Source organism: Rhinopithecus roxellana, chromosome 13 (assembly GCF_007565055.1).
Source record: "Rhinopithecus roxellana isolate Shanxi Qingling chromosome 13, ASM756505v1, whole genome shotgun sequence".
Classification (NCBI taxonomy): domain Eukaryota; kingdom Metazoa; phylum Chordata; class Mammalia; order Primates; family Cercopithecidae; genus Rhinopithecus; species Rhinopithecus roxellana.
In genome coordinates, this window is record NC_044561.1 from 95406752 (window position 1) to 95422005 (window position 15254).

Sequence of the window (15254 nt, forward strand, 5' to 3'; positions counted from 1 at the left end):
AATGGTAACTATGTGGGTAAACGTAAGCGAATCATTTTTCTTGTTATTTAAATTTTATAAAAGATAATTTACTGTTTAAACAAAAATAATAACAATGTAGTGTGGGATTTATAACATAAGTAAAAATATAACAATCAAGACTTGGGAGAGGAGAAATTAAATGATATAAACCACTGTTAAGATTGTTAAACTCTATACTGAGTATGTTATCAGCTGACGGTAGAACGTGTTAAGTTAAAGATGCATGTTACAAACCCAAAAGAGACCACTAAGCAAATGCAACAAGAAATTTTACCTAATAAGCCAACAAAGGAGACAAAATCACAAAATACTTAATCCAAACAATGGAAAAAGGAAAAGAGGAGATGAGACAAATGCAAAATAAATAGCAATGTGACAGACTTAAATCTAAGCATAACAGTAATCACATTGAATGCAAATGATTCAAGCACTGCTACTAAAACGCAAATGTACTATATTGGAAAATAATAAGGCCCTAACTATATATTGTGTAAAATAAAATATAATTTAATGAAATAATAAACAAGTTAAAACTAAAAGAGTGAAAAAATATAAATATACTGTGCTCATCTAAGCAAAAGAAAGCTGAAGAGATTATGTGAATATCAGAAAAAGGTAGTTTTATAGTAAAAAATATTACAGTTATAAAGAAAATCATTTCATAATGATAAAGCAGTCAACACATCAAGAGGGCATAATGATCCTAATTGTTTATGTATCTAATAACAGAATTTGAAAATACATAAGTGAAACTGACAGAACCACAGGAAAAAAGGAGCAAATCCCCTTTTATAGTTAAATATGTCAATATGTCTCTCTCAACAAATGGTAGAACAAAACAGACAGTAAGTTAGTAAGAATATAGAAGCTTGGGCCGGGCGCGGTGGCTCAAGCCTGTAATCCCAGCACTTTGGGAGGCCGAGACGGGCGGATCACAAGGTCAGGAGATCGAGACCATCCTGGCTAACATGGTGAAACTCCGTCTCTACTAAAAAATACAAAAAAACTAGCTGGGCGAGGTGGCGGGCGCCTGTAGTCCCAGCTACTCGGGAGGCTGAGGCAGGAGAATGGCGTGAACCCGGGAGGCGGAGCTTGCAGTGAGCTGAGATCCGGCCACTGCACTCCAGCCTGGGCGACAGAGCGAGACTCCGTCTCAAAAAAAAAAAAAAAAAAGAATGTAGAAGCTTGAACAACATAATCACCCAACTTGATTTAATTTACAGTTCTAGAAACCTGATCCAACAATAGGAGAATACCCATTACTATCAAGTTCACAGAAAACATTTGCTAAGATAGATAATATTCTGGGCATTAAAATAAATCTCAATAAATGAAAATTGATTCATATCATGCAAAATACATTCTCTGTCAACTTGGGAGAAAAATAAAAATCATTAACATTAAAAACTCTAAAAAATCCACAATTATTTGGTAATAACTTCTAATAATCCATGGATTAAAAAAGAAATCAAAATATAAATTAGGAAATATTTTAGACTGAATTAAAATGAAAACAAAACATTTCAAAATTTGTGAGATGCTCTAAAATCAGCACTTACTGGTAAATTTATAGTACTCAAATCCTATTTTATGAAACAAGAAGGATCCTAAGTCAATTACCTTAACCTCCGTGTAAGAAACTAGAAAACAAAGAACAGATTAACATAAGCAGAAGAAAGGAAATAACAAAAATCATACTGGAAATCAATGGAATAAAAGACAGAAAAATAACAGAGAAAAATAAATACCAAAGGCTGATTTTTTGAGAAGATTAATGGAGTTGATAAACCTCTTGGCAGACAGACCAGGAAAAAAAAAGTGAGAAGGTACAAATTATAAGAATTACGAATTAGAGAGGTGACATTACTGCAAATTTTACAGATCTTCAAAAAGATAACAAGGAAATATTATGAACAACTGGACGCTAATAAATTCCACAAAAAATTAAATGCACAAATAATTTAAAAGAAACAAATGACTAAAGCTCATGTAAGAAAAATATATAAGTGGAATAGTCCTATATCTTTTAAAGAAATTGAATTTATAGTTAAAATCTTTCCCACAAAGAAAACTCCAGGCTTAACTGTCTTCACTGCTGAAGTCTAGCAAACGTTTAAGGAAGAAATGATACCAATTTTCATACAAATACATCCAGAAAATTGGTGAGCAGGGAATATCTCACACTACTAATACACAAGACAGACAAGATATGTTATACTATAAACCAGTATCCCTCAGAAATGCATGTGCAAACATTCTAAACAAAATTTTAGCAAATGAAACCAGTTGATAAATAAAAAAGGTAATATATCATGGACAATTAGTTTTTATCCATTGATTGCAGGGTTTATGTAACATTAAAAAAAATTAGTCAATGTAATGCACAATATTAGTAGACCCAAAAGGAACCCCATGACCTTATTGATAAATGTAAAAAGAAGATTTGATAAAATCTAGTATCCATTCCTAAGATTAATTCTCAGCAAACTAGCAACGTAAGAGAAGTTACTTAACATGATAAACAAAATATACAGTAAACCCACAATTAACATCATAGTTAATGGTGAAAGACTAAATGCTTTCTTCCTCAGATCAAGAGCAAGACAAGGATGTTCACTCCCACCACTGCTATTTAACTTTGTACTAGAGATTTCATCTACTGAATACAGCAAGAAAAAAATTAAAATTGTTCCAACTGGACAGGAAGAAGTAAAACTATCTTCATTCAAAGACAACTAGATTATATCTTGAAAATCCAAACAAATCTACAAAAAAAAGCTCCTAGAACTAATAATTGAGTTGAACAGGATTTCAGAGTACAAGATCAATAAACAAAAATCAATTATTATTCTATATATTAGCAGTGAATATTCAGAAATTAAAATAACACCACTTACAATAGCATCAAAAATGCAAAGTACTTAAGGATAAGCCTGAATAAAGATGTGGCAATGCTAGTCATTGAAAACTACAGTTTTAACTGCAACATATTACTGAGAGACATTAAAGAAGATCTAAATAAATATGTATCTTATGCTCATGAATCTAAAGATTCATATTGTTAATATGGCAAATTTCTCCAATTTGATGAATAGATTCAAAGCAATCTCAATCAAAACCAGAGTAGGCATTTCATTGTGAAATTGACAAGATTCTAAAATTCAAAGGAAAGTGCAAAGGACCTGAAATAGCCAAAATAACTAAAAAGAAAACCAAATTTGGAGGAGTAACTCTACTGGATTTCAATACTTATAAAGCTATAATAATTAAGGCAGTGTCATGTTTGTGTTAAGGTAGACAAAGATAATAATAGATCAGAATAGAAATTCCATAAATAGACCTACACATACATTGACCATTGATTTTAGGAACAGGTGCAAAGGAAAATCAGTGGAGAAAGAATAGTCTTTTAAACAAGTAGTGCTGGATATATTGAACAAACAAAAAATAAACTTTGATCCATATCTCTTAGTATAGATAGATGGATGGATAGATAGATAGATAGATAGATAGATAGATAGATAGATTAACTCAAAATGAATCACAGATTTCAATATTAAACTTAAAACTTTAAAACATCTTGAAGAAAACAAAGGAAAAAGCCTTTATGACCTTTGATTAGGCAGAGTTCTTAGATAAGACGCCTAGAGCATAGTTCATACAAGAAAACATTGACATATTGGACTTCGTCAAAATTAAAAGTTATTTTCAAAAAATGGTATTTAGAGAATGAAAAGAAATGAACCTCAGACTGTGAGAAATATTTGACAGACGTATGTTGGATAAAGGATTTGTATGTAGAATAAGTAAATAACTCTCAAATCCAAATAATAAAAAAGCTCCAAATCAGTAAAAATTGGCAAATTACTTGAACACCAAAGAAGATATGCAGAGGACAAATAAGCACATGAAAAGATGCTCAACATCAATCAATAGTAAATGCAGATTAAAATTACAGTGAGATACCACTACACACCTGTAAGAACTGCTAAAAATTAAAGGCCTAATAATATCAAGTATTGGTAAGGATGTGGAAAACTGGAATTGTCATACATTGTTGGTGGGAATATAAAATGATACAATGACAATTTCTTAAAATGTTATACATATATAACATATATAAATGTTTATATCTCCAAAATTGAAGCCTATATACATACAAAATCTTATACAAAAATGCTTACATTTATAACAAAAGCTGGAAAGAATAAGTCAACAGGTAGATGGATTTTTAAAAATGTAGTTTTTCAGCTGGTGAATGGATAAGCAAATTGTGGTATGTCCATACAACAGAATAAACTCAACAATAAAGAAGAGTGAATTATAGATATATATCATATGGATACATCTCAAAATAATTATGAATGAAAGAAGTCAGATAGCAAGAGTACATTCTGTATTGTTTCATTTACATAAGATTCTAGAAAATGTAAATTAATCTATACTGGCTATTGCCTGAGGAAGACGGGGGAGAAGAGGTAAGAATAGAGAGGAATTACAAAGGATCACGAGAAAGCTTCTGGGGACTTGTGGTATATTCACTATCCTAATGGTGATAATTATTTCATGGGTATATATATATATGTCTAGAGTTGTCAAACTGTACTTTGTGTAAAGATTTTATGTCATTTATGTCAACACTAAATCTGTTACAAAATGACAAAATAAAACAACAAGAACAGTACCTAAAGCTTAAGGTTATTTTGGATACAGAATGGGTAAATATGTATAATAACACATTTCCTGTCCCATAATAAGAATTTATTAAGGTATAGTTATTGCTAATATTGTGAACCTTTCTGTGGATACAAATATCCACAGTCTCTTTGGATTGTGGAATACTGTATTTAACCCTCTGTTTCATGAAGGTTTGAAGACTATGTTGGAAATCTCTGTTGTAATAAAAGCTAATGGACTTCTGGAACCACTTCAAAATTGAAAATAGGTAAAGGAAAATGTAACAAAAATTCAACAGGTAATGTTCCAAGTCTGGTTTTGGCTCCTTACTCAAGAAAACTTGCTGCATTTTGTGTCCTCTGTTGTTAAGCATTTCAGTGGGTATAAAACTTCCCAAATTCTTTGAGTATAATACCTGATTTAAACGTGCAACTGCCAAATAAGTTGTCTTAAGTTGGGTTTCCCTAGCAACCGAAGTGGAGACATGGATTTGAGTCCAAATACTTTGAGTCATATTAGGAACACTGCTAGTTATTAGAAGTGATCTCAGGAAACACTGGGAGTGGGGTAGGAAAATAATGAAGGAAAGTCAGGCAATAAACGCTGCATTATAAAGCAGTTCCTACTGTGAGCAACTGCTACTTAAATGTGAGTGGGTGGGTGGGGAGACTCTGAGAGACAACGTAGAATATACATTGAAGTTACACCAACAGAAACGAAGGGAGATTGTGTATCTGTCTTCCAACTTCTACTCCAACACTGGTTGAAGCTCGGATAAAGAACGTTATCCTTCCTCCGGCATTTCTGGTTTGTCCTGAACATAAGTCAGAATTAAAGATCACAGGCAGAGAGCAACAGGTGTTTGAAATAAGCAGCCTTCATAGTGCAGGGATGAGTCCCAAGGGATAAGGGCAGGCTATCAATAGCCTCGGATTCACAAATCATCCATGAGTGCAGTATTTTTTCAATTGCTTTTGCCAGTTAAATTATCTTCAGAGTCTATTTCAGCTGACCGGTGTTTCACAGCTGCTCGTGAATGGATTGCTTCACCACATTTGGGTGTATGACTTCAATTTGTTAGCAATGCAGTTGGGAAATGCTGTGGGATTTCAAGATGCAGTGCAGCTGTCTCATGCTTGTTATTAATTGAGAGCTTGTTATTAATGTTATGAGTTTATGAATTATCATTGTGCAGATTTTCTTCCCAAAAAAGCCAAATCACTGACATGACTCTACAATTTGTTAGACGTATTTTATCTTTTTTAAAAAAGAAATATTTGTGGGTATTTATTACAACTACAGAGATAATTCATTTTTCACTTTTTATCATGGCTTCAGAGCACAATTACGTTGACATTTTCCATTTCAGTTTTCTGAGATTACATGTTGTTACACGGGAAACTCAGCTACAGAAAGATGGGTTACACCAAGAATGATGATCTTCTAAGTGACATACTTTTCCTTTCCCATCAATTTTAATTGATGTTATAATTCTTCTTACCAAAAATGAGAAGCCAACATGAATGATAGTTGATCACAGAGACATGAAAGTTCATCATTATTAAAAGACTATTACAGGGGAAATTTCCAGAGTCAACTGAAAGTTGTGTTAAGATGTTTACAGCGGCCGGGCGCGGTGGCTCAAGCCTGTAATCCCAGCACTTTGGGAGGCCGAGACGGGCGGATCACGAGGTCAGGAGATCGAGACCATCCTGGCTAACCTGGTGAAACCCCGTCTCTACTGAAAAATACAAAAAAACTAGCCGGGCGAGGTGGCGGGCGCCTGTAGTCCCAGCTACTCGGGAGGCTGAGGCAGGAGAATGGCGTAAACCCGGGAGGCGGAGCTTGCAGTGAGCTGAGATCTGGCCGCTGCACTCTAGCCTGGGCAACAGAGCGAGACTCCGTCTCAACAAAAAAAAAAAAAACAAAAAAAAAAAAAAAAAGATGTTTACAGCATGGGAGATGTGCAAGTCTGACTTGACCATCATAAGCAGGAAATTACAGGGGTCTCAAACTTCTAACAGGGCATAAATCCAATTGATTTCAATCCCTTCCTATGCCAACATTCTGTGAGTCCTACAATAGCTACAAAATGTTCTGCTGGGAGGTAGCCTGTATTAGTTACGTTTGCTGAGCAACAAATTACCCAAAACTTAGCAGCTTGTCAAAACAATAAATTATTTATGATCTCACAGATTCTTTGGGTCAGGAATTTGGGTGTGGCTTTGCTGGGTCTTCTGTCTGGAAGTTTCTCACAAGGCTGCAATCGAACTAATGTTACAGCCAGCTCAAGCCTCCACTAGGGGCAAATACACTCTCATGTTTGTTGACAGTATTCATGTCCTCATTAGCTGGTAGAGTAAGGCCTCCTTGAGTTCCTTTTCATGGGGGCCTTCTATCACTCAGTTTACAACATAGCAGTTGGCTTGCATTCATTATGACCTAAAGGGAGAGTCAGAGAGAACAGGCAAGATGGAAACCAGTCTTCTATAACCTAATCTTGGAAGTGATGTGTCATCACTTTCATGGTATCCTGTTTGTCAGAAGCAAAACATTAAGTCCAGGCTGCGTTTCAGAAAAGGGGATGACATGAACAGAGGAAAGCTCAGAGGTGGGGAGCATTGGGAGTCATTTTAGAGGCTACCACAGGACCTAAAGCTTACCCAGAGACAAAAGCATCTCTCCTCCCAGGCTACCCCAGAAACAGAAATTGTCATACACTTTTGAGCAAAGAGATTTTTGTCTCTTGACTTTCTTCATCAACTTATGTTACATGCAAATATATTTTACAGGAGAAGTATGTTCGAGAGCAGCCATGATAATCTGTGCTTGTGGATTATCTTTAGATTCATTATATATGTGGCAGAGGCTATTTAATTTTTCCATGGGAGTTGAGAAATAGAGAAGAATATTTTGTATTTCTGGAGTGCCTGAAATACCAAAAGGCACTACTATAGAGAAAAGGTCAGCCCAAGGACACTGAGCCTCTTTGGGAGAAGAGAAAAATCTAAAGAAAAATTGAGGTAAAGAAGACAGATTTTTGTCTAGAGAAGTCTTATCTTCAAGGTTTCCTGGACCACTGGTTCATTGAAGTCACACATTGACCATGCTCTGCTAAAAAGTTTTCTTTTGATTTCCCTTAACGTAGATAAGATACAAACTACTTAGCTATTTAAGGACCTCTAAAAGCTCTCTCTATACTACTTTTTTTCAGTCTATTCTCTAACAACACATCCTTTTTTTTTCCAGTAAAACTAATGAAATTCCCCTGATCAAGAATGCCATGCTGTTTGTATCCAATCATTTGTATACTTATTACCGGAGTAGAATTTAGACCAATTTGTACACATCACAAAGACCTGGTCCCTCAAGTTGCCATGGTTTTGTGGTTTATTTTATTAATATTAAAATTAAAGCTATACTATCTTGAAGTCTTGCATTTATTAGGCCCTTTGACTATTTATATCATATCCTTTTGATTGTTGCTGTCTCATTTCCTCAGATTGATTTCAAATTTTTTGAGGAAAAAGGACTTGCCATGTACTTTTTCTATAGTTTCAGAGTTTTGCATAGTGATTACCCTGATGTGAAGTTTAGAAATAAGTAAGTTAGGCTGGGCGTGGTGGCTCACACCTATAATCCCAGCATTTTGGGAGGCCGAGGCGGGCAGATCACGAGGTCAGGAGTTTGAGACAAGCCTGACCACCATGGTGAAATCCCTTCTCTACTAATAATACAAATATTAGCCAGGTGTGGTGGCACATGCCTGTAATCCCAGCTATTCAGGAGGCTGAGGCAGGAGAATTGCTTGAACCTGGGAGGCGGAGGTTGCAGTGAGCCGAGATCACACCACTGCCCTCCAGCCTGGGTGACAGACAGAGACTGTCTCAAAAAACAAGAAAGAAAGAAAGAAGTTAAAAAAAAAAACAAAAACAAAAAAAACAGATACCTTATCTTGGTGAAGATAAAATGGACGAGATCTTTAACACTATATAAGAGAAAGTCAACTTTTTTTTAAGTTTGACACCCTGCAGTTCAGCTACATCATACTTATAGGTTGTGTGGTGCTCTCTGGCCCACCACCCCTTAGAGACATAACAGCAATGAGTGCAGGGACTTAGTCTGTTTTGCTAATTGCTTTCTCCCAAGACTTAGAATAGTGGGATTGGCACATAATAGACATGCAATAAGCATTATTAAATGAATGAAGAGCATAATTAATTATTGCCAATAATAGTTAAATTTCTAATAGTTGTAAGTGGTATAATCTTATAAATTTAAATGGGAGAAATTAGTCAAGAGTACATGTGCATCTGTGAGAATTTCATATGTAAGTGAGGTGGCATCTCCTATCAGCAAGAGAATAAAGTAGTCACTAAATGATATTGGGCAACAGATTTTCCATCTGGAAAAAAAAAAGTTCAAAGCCTACCTTCCACCCACCACTTACAAAAAATATTTCCAAATGAATTAAAATCAACATATGTAAACAAAACTTTAACAAAAGTGAGAGTATGTTTGTGACTTTTAAAAGGTCTGACAATGATATAAAGAAAAAGTCTGACAAATTTAAATCATATCATAATTTTAAGGTTTTATATTATAAAATATGGAATTATTGAAATTAAAAGATAAACCATAAACCAGGGAAATCATGTATAACACAAATTAAATAGATATTCAAGATATAGAAGTAATTTATTCAATTTGACGAGAAAATACTTTCACTAAATATAGCTAAAAGATAGACAAAAATAATACTCTAACACCCATTGACATAATAATTGCATTTTATTTGAATTCCATAAATTGGAAATTCAAGGTAAGAAATGCAACTGGCCCATAACTATATGGAAAATACGCTCAACTGCACTTGTTACCCAGGGAACTGAAAATTTGAACAAAATTTGATGCAATAATTTGCATCAGCTTGGCAAAAACTTAAAACTTTGTCAGTCTCAAGTGCTGGCAAGGATGAGAGATATATTAACTTTCATGCATGACTGCTGGGTATAATTTAGTGCAGCTATTTTGAAGGAGAATTTCACAGAATTCCTTTAAAATTAGAATTAAAATATGTATTTCCTTTGAGCAATTCTACTTCTGGTTATGCTAGAAAAACCTGAAACATGTGCAAAGAGGCACAAAAAAGGGAATATTTGAATGAAATACGTTAAATATACTCTATGGAATACCTATTCAGCAATTGAAAAGAAATTGGTAGTTCTCTATGCTCTGACAAGGAAAGATGTCTAAAATCTTTCTAAGAGACCTATACAGTGATACAACCTATGAAATAATTTCTATATCAAAAATCACTGTATATTTATATTTTGATACGCTCTTCATTTGAATGTTATAGATAGGAAATTCATGGAGAGGAAATGCAAATAGCCAAACTATATGGAAAAAATGTTTAACCATGTGTTTTACATACAGTTTATAAGTATATGAATGCATACACACACATCCATACACAGTCACATATGATGTATGCGCACAGCAAAAGGAATAAAAAGATACAACATGAAGGGTATGGTATGAAGTACTATACTGTATGAATACCTGTATTACCATACTGTATGAAGATACAGTATGGAAGGGTATATAAGCTCAAAAGCTCTTTAGTTTTATTTGCTATTTAGGAACAAAATTTGGCAATAGAATCTACATATGAATTCATGTAATAAAAATAAATAATATAAAACTTATCTAAAAGCCACAGGGGGAATATAAATGAATAATTAACTGGAAGCACTAGTTCTACCTAACAAATTGAAAAATCCCTATTGTTCATTTTCCTCCTACACGTTTCCATGGGTGATCCAACAGGCATTTCCAGAAAGCAGCAAAGATATGGATGCTCATGATGTCAGATTTTTCTCCCAGCACTTAAAGTTCTTGATAAGTGAGTTCAGGATTCTGACTTTAGTTGGTGATTTCCTGGGGAGAGGCAGACACAGGAAGGCAGCCACTTGACTTTTCTGAGAGTCAAAGGGAGTTCGTGACCAGTGTCCTCCAGCAGAACACATCTTGTCCAGTAATTAACTAGAAAATTGACCATTTTCAGAAATAGACAGGAATGCTGTCCTTTCAGTTGAATATTTATTTTTTAAAACTTTTTATAATAAACAAGTATCCTTCCAATCAATGACAAACATTCATTCTTTGTAATGACTCAATGCCCAATATTCCTGTTATTTACTGGAAGAAATATATAAAACAAATGTTTACAGAGTAAGTGATTAGCTTTCTTTACATCCTGGGAAATACCCATATTAAGTTTAGAGACACTCACATGAAATACTAAACCTTGTGTCCACATCCCTTCTAAAAATGTAGACCAGACCTCCTGTTTAGCATCCTACAAGTTACTGCTTTTCCTGACCATATTAGGTTGCCCATGTTTGGCTGACTTCAGGTATTATATAATCACTTCTTGACAATTATATTACTAATTATTGGGGACTGATTTATACCCATTCCTGACTCCTTAAGGGAGTAAAATCAATTCCTTAAATACTGAGAAACAGTTATGTTTTATGGCTTGCATTCTTTTGTAATGTCTCATGCTTTCTAAAAGTGTTAGGCATATGCTTTTAAATATACGGTTCTGCTTTAGGCCTTTAAAATAATGATAATAGATTCTTTCCATATTTCAAGGGTCACTCTAGTGAGTTGGAAGAAAAGTTATTTCCTTCTAATATTGTTAAACAATTAAGCCCTTTTCTATCTCTGGAATCTAGATAGGAAATTCATTCTCTCTCTCTCTCTCTCTGTCTCTCTCTCTCTTTCCCCCATTCTTTTGGTCTGAGTATAAATCTCAGAAACTGGTATCATCCTATGTTTCAAATTATTGAAAATGAAATGATATACTAACACTCAATTGTTTCTGTAATTATCAAGCCTGGCTCAAAGTGAAATCATTAATGCAAAAATGTGGGAGAGATTATTTAATAATCTTTCTAGTGCTGAATGTAGACATCAGTTGAAAGAATACTTTACCAATTCATAATTATCCATATGGAGAATTTCCAAAAATGTAATTTAAACAAGGTACTAATGAGGATGTTGAGTAGTGAGACAGGTATCACTGTTCAACATGCATCTATGCCTTTTCTCTAAAATGCCTCTTCTAGTTGATGTGCATAAAATTTACCAAAGTAGAAGATATAAAACTTACAGTTCAGTGTAAAGAAAATATGTTTCAGCAAAGGGCCTGCTGGCCATTTATAACTTTGGCAAAATCACAGTCATCTGAGTTATATCAAAAGAAAAAGCCAGGAGCTGACTCACCTTAGTTATCTTTTCCAAGTACGCAACAGGCCTGCTTCTGATAAATTCTGTCCTGGAACTTTTATTTAAAGCATCTCTGAAGGCTTAAAAACTGCTTTAGCCTTGTGAATTGCAAACAACTTATCCATGTTCTCTGAGTTCTGATGATGAACAACATGTGTTTATATTTATGCAAAATTACAAAAACTGTGCTGATGCCAAAATGCTCATGTTTTCCTATAGCTGTTCCTGCCTTAAAACCACACAGGTGCTTAAGAACTGAAACCATATCATGTTTGTCTTCATTTTATTTTGATATAACTCAGCACTTGGCACTGTACCTGGCACCATGTGGGTACTGAGCAAAGGACTGTTTATGAATGGATTAAGGCTGAATTTGTATTATTCACATGTATTCATATATATATGTGTGTGTTATTAATTGTCATGTGTGTATGTGTAGTGAATGAAGTATGGACTGAGATTTATGTGTGGAAATGTAGGACCACATCTACAATGGAACTAATTTGTATTCATCCTGAATGAAGCCTTTCAATCCTCTGAAAATTATACACTTAACCTCAAAGAGCCTGTCACCTGGTTTTCTCTGCCTATCCAATGACTGGGATAATAAAAATGGTTTTTTAATGTGTGTTTTAAATACTTATCATTTAGGCAAATTTGTAATGTTCAAAGGAAGGTGCTGCGAGAAGGTAATTGCTTGATTGTCAGAGCTAGTCTCGGATAGAGGAGGCAGGTTAATTTACACAAGGTACTCTGGATCTCCTGGGAAGAAGGAATCCAAATCCTTCCTGCTAAATGAGAGATTCATAAGGCTAACACCACAGTGACAGCCACAAAGATCCAGTCGCAGCAGAGAGCTACAGATAACTTGAAATAAAGTTATAAGTCTGGAGATAAGTTGATCCAAAAATCAGCTCCAATATTTGAGTTTAGCAGAGCAATCCATGGAGGAGCCTACTGTTTCTGAAGTAAGAATTATTTAAATAGTAAAACTAGGTCTGCCTCAAGCAAAATAATTTTACTCTGTGTGAACTGAAAGACCTGGGCACTGAGAATTCTAATAGCCAGGATTTATATCTCTTCTCACTGATCCTAACAACCCGAGGATGTTTTCAGCTATGGTTTTGATGGTAGCAAGTGTCTCCCCTTTCCAGGTGTCTAACCAGCAACGATCCTTTCACTAGTGTGGACAGCATCTCACCTGCCTGCAGGACACCCTTCCGTAGAAGAGTATCAGCGAAAGGTTTGGTGGCCCCTAGAACTTCTGTTCCACTGCAGTCTTAATCTCCACCAAAGGGCTACCAACAGCAAATTGTGTCTCTCTACCATTTTGGGACCCAATAGAACATGGAAAATATCCAAGTAAGGGGCTAAAAGAACACAGACCTTCCCCTCAGAGGGTCAATTTGACCTTGAGGAGAATCTAGCATAAGGAAAGGTGCTACCCCACCATCCAGAGTTGCTTCAAAATTAGGACATGGCAACTTCATCTGGCAGCTGATAACCCTCCAATGCTGTAAGGCCAAAGTGGACAGGACTGCTCTCTCTTGTATTTGTGATTCCTGGTCTCTACTGGAGTGGACTAGAACTGTGGAGGGGAGTGAACTCACCTGCAGGACTTCCATTATTCATATCAGGAAATAAAATATGTTAATTCGGGGACTGACTGGAGTGCTATTTGCCCACAAATAATATAAAGTAGCCAATTTAATAACAATGTGGTGGTTTCCAAAGTTGGCCAACTTAGTAAATCTTACTACAAGAGCTACAAGGAAAACCGACTGTTTTCAAGTATTATGGTAGATTGGCTGTGTTAATGTCCCCATTTTTTCACACCTCCTGGCAATTATGTACTGTGATAGTGCTATCCTGCACTGATTCTTTCCTTGAACCGGTGGCTTGACTCAAGCAAGCTTTGAAAAAGCACGTGGGTATTTCCACTTTCTTTCTTGGACCCCTGGCATTACCATAAGAATGTGTTTGGGTTAACCTGCAGTACGATGAGAAATCTATGGACTGGATCCAGATGGTCCTATTGAAGCCATGCTAAATCATCCAGTCCCAGCCAAACCCAAAATTGACATCAGATACATGAATGAGCCTGGCCAAGATCTGCAGAACCACTAAGCTGAATCATACACCCATGAAAAATAGTAAGTTGTTATTTTAAACCACTGAGATTTGACGTAGTTTGTTACACAATGGCAAATGAAAAGTCACACAATCCGATTATAGGAATGATAAATGAAGTGGTGAGTTAAAGAGAGCTGATAGTGAGAAATATTTATCTCCAAATCCCTCAGTGTGAAAAAAAGGCTACATTAATGTTGAAATAGCAAATATTCACATACCACCTACCAGTCTGACATTATGGTGATATGTGATAAGACCTTCAAGTAAGGAAATTTCTTCATTGACATATTCACTCACAGCAGTCAGAAACCCTGTCGTATATGTATTTCAGCCATTTTTTGGAAATCTCTTTTCAATGGCACTCTTGGGTATCACTCACGCAATAAGGAAATAATTGCCACACAATAATTTTATCTTTAATATTTTAATTTTTAATTCATTTTATTTTGAAAATTAGTATCTCCCCCCAAAAGGCAAAGATAACAAACATCTCTGTACTACCACCCAAAATTTGAACAAGCTTATATTTAAATATAGTTAATATAGATAAAATATAATTCCTGTGAAAGAATAAAATAAAAATAATAAAAACAGATATAAAAATAGAATAAGAAAATTTGGATTTCCCTCAGGATCACTCTTTTTTTTTCTTTCCCAAGGTGATGACCCTGATGAATTTGGTTGGTTTTTGAATAATAATAATAAAGTTCTTATATATCATCACGTATTACTTAATTCATATTATTTTTTAAAATTTTAATCACATAAATAATGTCATGTCATGTATTGTTATTTAATTTGTTTTTTCAATGTCCTTTTTTGATATATATATAAATATTAGAGATCCAATGTATTCATTGCAATTGCTGTATGGAATATCTAAGCATGTCTAGATCATTCTACTATTGATGTGCTTTTGAGCTGTTTCCCATTTTTCACTATTGCAAAAAAATGTCAAAATAAATATCCTTGCTCATATCTTCTTCAGCATATACCTAGAAATGAAAATGCTGGGTCACAAGTATGCATCTTTTAATTTTTACAAAATAGTGCTAACTTGCTTCACAGAACAGTCGAGACAATTTACACTTTACCGACAGTGTCTGTGAATTCTCATTTCTGCA